The sequence below is a fragment of the Fragaria vesca genome, linkage group LG3 (assembly GCF_000184155.1).
Source record: "Fragaria vesca subsp. vesca linkage group LG3, FraVesHawaii_1.0, whole genome shotgun sequence".
Lineage (NCBI taxonomy): Eukaryota > Viridiplantae > Streptophyta > Magnoliopsida > Rosales > Rosaceae > Fragaria > Fragaria vesca.
This window is the reverse complement of record NC_020493.1, coordinates 20,253,395-20,259,780: the sequence shown is the minus strand read 5'-3', so window position 1 is coordinate 20,259,780 and position 6,386 is coordinate 20,253,395. Positions and strand designations below refer to the sequence as shown.

The following is a 6,386-nucleotide window of genomic DNA, read 5'->3' as shown; positions in this document are numbered from 1 at the left end:
AAAAAAACTGAGGATTAACTGAAAAAAAAAACTTAACAGAGTTAATGAGTCAGCTAACAGAGTTAATGCCACCTAGACGAGGTATGCATACCCCAAGGCGTGCAAGGGGATCCCATAAAGTAAATATTAGTTTGTCAATATCTATAATACATAAGTTATTTTCTCAGTCAAGCTAGAAAATTTATACTTGGATATGAGATACTTGTTTATTTACTTGTAGATATGAGAAAAAGTTTATGGTCGGAATACTAAACGGTCTTAATTTTGGTTTAAAGTTTACCACAATGGAAGGGCAACAACAAGACCTAAATTTCGAGGACGAAATTTCTTTTTAGCAAGGTAGATTGTGAAATCCCGAACCTGCTTAAAATAATTTATCTACACTATGTGTGTGTGTGTGTGTGTATATATATATATGTATATGTGAGTACTTGTTCATTTTAGCAACGAAAGTAAAAGTTCTCTTAGAACTAAACAAAAGAACTTTCAACTAAATGAGAATTAGAAAGAAGCTAATAAGACTTTAAATAAATAAAATGTTTTATATTTCATGTTTGTGTTACAAAGTATCAAATAGACCTTATATACATCATTTTTACTAAAAAGAGAAGAAAAAAAAAGTGCTTATTTGTTTGGTTGTAGTCCATGGTTTAACAGAAACACTTATAGCTGCCATGTTATCTATTCTTATGTATTTTACATGCTTCCATAACAAACAATATTACATTGTTATAATTGGCAGTAATATATAGTTACATTACATCGGTTCTTTGTTTTATCTAAACTTATGCTTCATGGTATCCTTGAGTATTGCTGCCTCACATTTTACAAAAGTTTCCAACAAGTTTTGCCCTCCTTCATGTGTTGTTTTTGGATAAAGTCATTTGATTAAACCTACAACATTTACACATCAACAAATCAGTAAAAGAGAAAGTTACACATGTTTTACACTTCTTACCTTATATTAAAGTGTGCAGCCACACTTTTGCTTGTGTTTTACACTTCTTACCCTATGTCAAAGTATGCAGCCACACTTTTGCTTGTGTTTTGCATATAGTTACCTTATACCAAAGTGTGCAACCACACTTTTGATTGTGTTTTACACTTCTTACCCTATACCAATGAGCAGTTGAAAACTTGGTCTCCAAGTTCAAAGCTGCTGCTGGCAGATAAAGATGAATTTCAGCTGATTTTTATAGACATATATGACAAGCACATTCACTAGTATAAATAGAGGTCTTCACATGAAGTAGTAACAAGTAGAGAAGTTTAGATTTTAGAAAGAAAGTCAGGAGAGAAAATTTAGAGTAGAAAAAGACTAGTAGAGGTCTGAAGCTAGTGATAGAATCTAGTAATGAAGTTTCAGCTTTGGTAAATAGGTTTAAGGTAGGGGAAGTTATGGGGAATCTCTTTGTTTTATAATTTTGTTATCTTCCTTTGGAATTGTACATGTTGTTTGTTAAAGATAGTTATTATGTTTAGCTTTTCATCATATTATTATATGATCTTATAATGTCAACATCATATTACTATTTGATCTTATGTTGAATAAGAAATGAATGAAGTTATGGGGTTGAGGATATTACTTGAAAGAGACCAATAATTGTCTGCTTTTGTATACATATAGGGAGAGAAGCCCTTTCAATGTTATATTGATAAAATGATCTTATGGCAAGAAGACACTGGTGACCAAGAATAGTACAAGAGTACCAGCAACTGAAACCTAAAATTATGTGCATACACTTATATTGAAATTATGTGCATGAGATTTGCTCTACTGAGTCTTTTGGCTCACCCTTTTATGAATTTGTGCAGATGTTACACTTAAGGGTAAGACTTGATGTCTAGAAAGAATCTGAAGTCTAGGAGGAGGAGTGAATTTATAGCTTGCTGTTTTTAAATTCTTATTTGTGTAACAAGGTTTATTCTATAAGCTTACTTTCCTGTTTGTTGTAAGAACAAGAGTTATGAAATAAAGTTCTCCTTTATCAAGTCACTATGATTCTACGTTTTTCACATAGCTTCTATTTGTTAAAGGTTGTCTTATCTTTGACAAATCGAGGCTATTCACGTCCTTACCCGGAAAAAAAATATATATATTCTCAATTTCTGGGTCAGGGTGTGACAAAACCTCTCGACGATAGGGCTTCCACAGAGAAACATAAGCGTAAACAGGGTTGACCGCTTCTATCGGGAACCAAACGTTACCTGAATCATGTGATTTTTCAACCACATTAGTAGACACTTTGTGATTCCGATGACTAAAATTCATAAAATGAAAATTCAGCCGTCCGATGTGACTGGCATAGTGAAATACAGCAGTGATAAAAATTCAAATGTATTCGATAATGTTCGGGGATCCATCAAAGCGGTCAACCATAATTCAACGGCACTTACCACACGAAAACGCTCTTACCTATCCTTATATGACCTTGTTTTGTTGATTCTTCCACACACAAAACTCTCACATTAATGAAATGTTACAACCCATTTAAAAATTTAAGAACCTTCACCTCCCAACGATAGGGCTTCCATAGAGATACATAAGCGTAAATTGGGTTGACCGCTTCTATCAGTGACCAAACGTTACCGGAATCATGTTATTTTTCAACCATAGACGTATTTCAGCATAGCGATCACATCATATTTCAAAAGATTTTTCAAAATCTTGCTTCCTCTGTATAGTTGGTTCACAAAGATGTATATCTGCATATAACCTACTAAAAAAATTATACCACATTAGTAGACACGTTGTGATTCCGATAACTAAAATTCATAAAATGAAAATTTAGCCGTCAGATGCGACCGACATAGTGAAATACAGTAGTGAAAGAAAATTCAAATGTATTCGATAATGTTCGGGGATCCATCAAAGCGGTCAACTTTAATTCAACGTCACTTACCACACGAAAACGCTCTTATCTACCCCTATATGACCTTGTTTGTTTGATTCTTCCACACACAAAACTCTCACATTAATGAAATGTAACAACCCATGTAAAAATTTAAGAACCTTCACCTCCCGACTATAGGGCTACTATAGAGAAACATAAGCGTAAATAGGGTTGACCGTTTCTATCGGTGACCAAACATCACTAGAATCATGTGATTTTTCAACCACAGTCGTATTTCACTATTCTGATTATATCTTATTTCACGAGATTTTTGAAAATTTTGCTTTTTCTGTATAGTTGGTTCACAAAGATGTACACTTCCATATAATCTACTAAACAAGTTATACCACATTAATAGACACATTGTGATTCTGATGACTAAAATTCACAAAATGAAAATTTAGCCGTCAGATGTGACCATCATAGTGAAATACAGCAGTGATAGAAAATTCAAATGTATTCGATAATGTTCCGGGATCCATCGAAGCGGTCAACTATAATTCAACGTCATTTACCACACGAAAACGCTCTTACCTATCCTTATATGACCTTGTTTGGTTGATTCTTCCACACACAAAACTCTCACATTGATGAAATGTAACAACCCATGTAAAAATTTAAGAACCTTCACCTCCCGACTATAGGGCTTCCATAGAGAAACATAAGCGTAAATAGGGTTGACTGTTTCTATCGGTGACCAAACATCACTAGAATCATGTGATTTTTCAACCACAGTCGTATTTCACTATTCTGATTATATCTTATTTCATGAGATTTTTGAAAATTTTTCTTTTTCTGTATAGTTGGTTCACAAAGATGTACACTTACATATAATCTACTAAACAAGTTATACCACATTAATAGACACATTGTGATTCTGATGACTAAAATTCACAAAATGAAAATTTAGCTGTCAGATGTGACCAGCATAGTGAAATACAACAGTGAAAGAAAATTCAAATGTATTCGATAATATTCCGGGATCCATCAAAGCGGTCAACCATTATTCAACGTCATTTACACACGAAAACGCTCTTACCTATCCATATATGACCTTGTTTGATTGATTCTTCCACACACAAAACTCTCACATTAATGAAATGTAACAACCCATGTAAAAATTTAAGGACATTCACCTCCCGACTATAGGGCTTCCATAGGGAAACTTAAGCGTAAATAAGGTTGACCGCTTCTATCAGGGACCAAACGTTACCGGAATCATGTGATTTTTCAACCATAGTCGTATTTCACTATTTGATCACATCTTATTTCACGAGAATTTTGAAAATTTTGTTTCCTCTATGTAGTTGGTTCACAAAGATGTACACTTGCATAAAATCTATTAAACATGTTATATCATATTAGTAGACACGTTGTGATTCCGATGACTAAAATTCACAAAATGAAAATTCAGCTGTCAGATGTGACCGGCATAGTGAAATACAGCAGTGATAGAAAATTCAAATGTATTCGATAATGTTCGGGGATCCATCAATACGGTCAACCCTAATTTAACGCAACTTACCACACGAAAACGCTCTTACCTACCACTACCAGGACAAGCACTTTAGCCGTCGGCCTGCTAACTTAATTTGTCGGCTAAGAATTCAGCCGACGAGCCTTCGTCGGCTATAGTTTCGTCGAGAAAGAGTCGTTGGCAATGGCTTTAGCCGACGAACTCAGACGAGGTCGTCGGCTATTGTTTCAGTATTTAGCCGACGAAATAAGACGTCGTCGACCGTAGTCTGAGACTTTAAGCGATGAAACATTTAAGGGAATTCGTCGGCTATTGTTCCAGTATTTAGCCGACGACATAAGACATCGTCGGCTATTGTCCTAGACTTTAACCGACGAAACAAACTATAATTCGTCTGCTAAAGTATGTAATAAAAAATTAAAACAATAACTATAGCAGACAAATTATAGTTTGTTTCGTCGGTTTTAGTAGGTTTAGCCGACAAAATATGGCATAATTCGTCGGCTAAACCTTAAAAAAAAAAATTAAAAATACTATAGCCGACAAATATTTTACATGTTTCGTCAGCTATAATTCCATTCCAAGAAAATAAAAATACCCGAAATTTCTAAATTACCATTCCAAGCAAGCTGCAAAATACACCAAAATAATTTCATATATATAACCAACAACAAGCACATAAAAGTATATAATTGATCAACTACACAAAATCTAGATGGTCTAAATCAATATCCGATTCTGGGGGCTGCTGCTGAGGAGATTGACGCGGCTGAGGTAGCGGTATAGGCGTAGGCATGGGCGGAGCTGGAAGTCCCTGAAGCTGGGCAGCTGAAAACCCTGTAAGTATTGGAACATCTGCTGCTGCTGGGAAATACCTCAACGGGAAATACCGAAGTACCTTCACAGGTTTCCTATTGCCTGCAGGAGTCAGCTTATACCTGTCAGTGTGACATACCGGACATGCGTTAAGGCCACCAAAGTCATTCCCTTCTAGATCTTTACCCCAGAAGAGAACGCAGTCATATCTACATGCATGGATCTTGATGTAGGAAAGCCTAAGATCTTTCAAGATATATCGGATCTTATGATGAGTGGTAGGAAGACGATGACCGTGGGGCAGCATCAAAGCAGTGTACTGTAGATAATCATCAACAGCCTTCACAGTCGATTTTGTCTCAACTTTAATCTTCATTACGTCCATCATACTTTCAAGAACGGTCTTCTGACAACCGAGGTACACAAGGGTCTGTTGGAAAGCAAGCAGTTTGTTGTACTTGTCAATACCAGCAGTGTTGACAACTCTAGGGAAAGGCTGCACCGGCTCAGGCATATATTGTCCTTGAGCGCATACACCGCTCTCATAAGGAAACATGTCGTTGATGAAGGTCATTGTTGGATCGTTGGATGTACTGCCCGTCTCAAAAAATTGTCTATGATCATGCGGACTCCCTGATGATGTTTCACCGTGATATAACCAACATGTGTACTTCTCCCAAAACCCGTTACTCTTCAGGTGCTGCCATACTTTGTCAATCGCAAATCGATACATATAGCTGCGACACTGACATTTCGTGTACGGGTAATAGAAAATTGTATTCCCGTTAGCATTAACCAACGCATATTCCAGAAAACTCATAATTCTTTTACTATATCTTTTGTCCCATTTTGGAAGCGAAATCCAACTCTTATCCATATCCTGAAAATATAACAAAATATATTTGTATAACTCTAGCTAATTCTTAATTAAATTTCATATATAAAATCTCAATTCATTTAGTATATATTCTACGTACTACAATTAATAACAAATTAATTAACATGACATATATATATATATATATGAGTAAATGACACTTTAGTACTAATTTAAGCTACTTTTTGCCCATTTAAATGTTTTTAAAAGAAATGTGTCCATTTCAATATAAGGTGTGCGAAATGTGCCTTATTGGACAAAACTTTTCTAATGGGCCCACTTTTAACAGTTTTTTCTGTCGAAAATACCCTTAACCCGTGGA

The 6,386-nt window shown here is 35.3% G+C and overlaps 1 pseudogene across 1 annotated transcript in view; it reads left to right on the top strand.

Moving 5' to 3' along the window:
* The window catches only part of LOC101298005, a 63,448-nt pseudogene that overhangs the window by 14,914 nt on the left and 42,148 nt on the right, over nt 1–6,386 (top strand). The window lies entirely within an intron of this gene.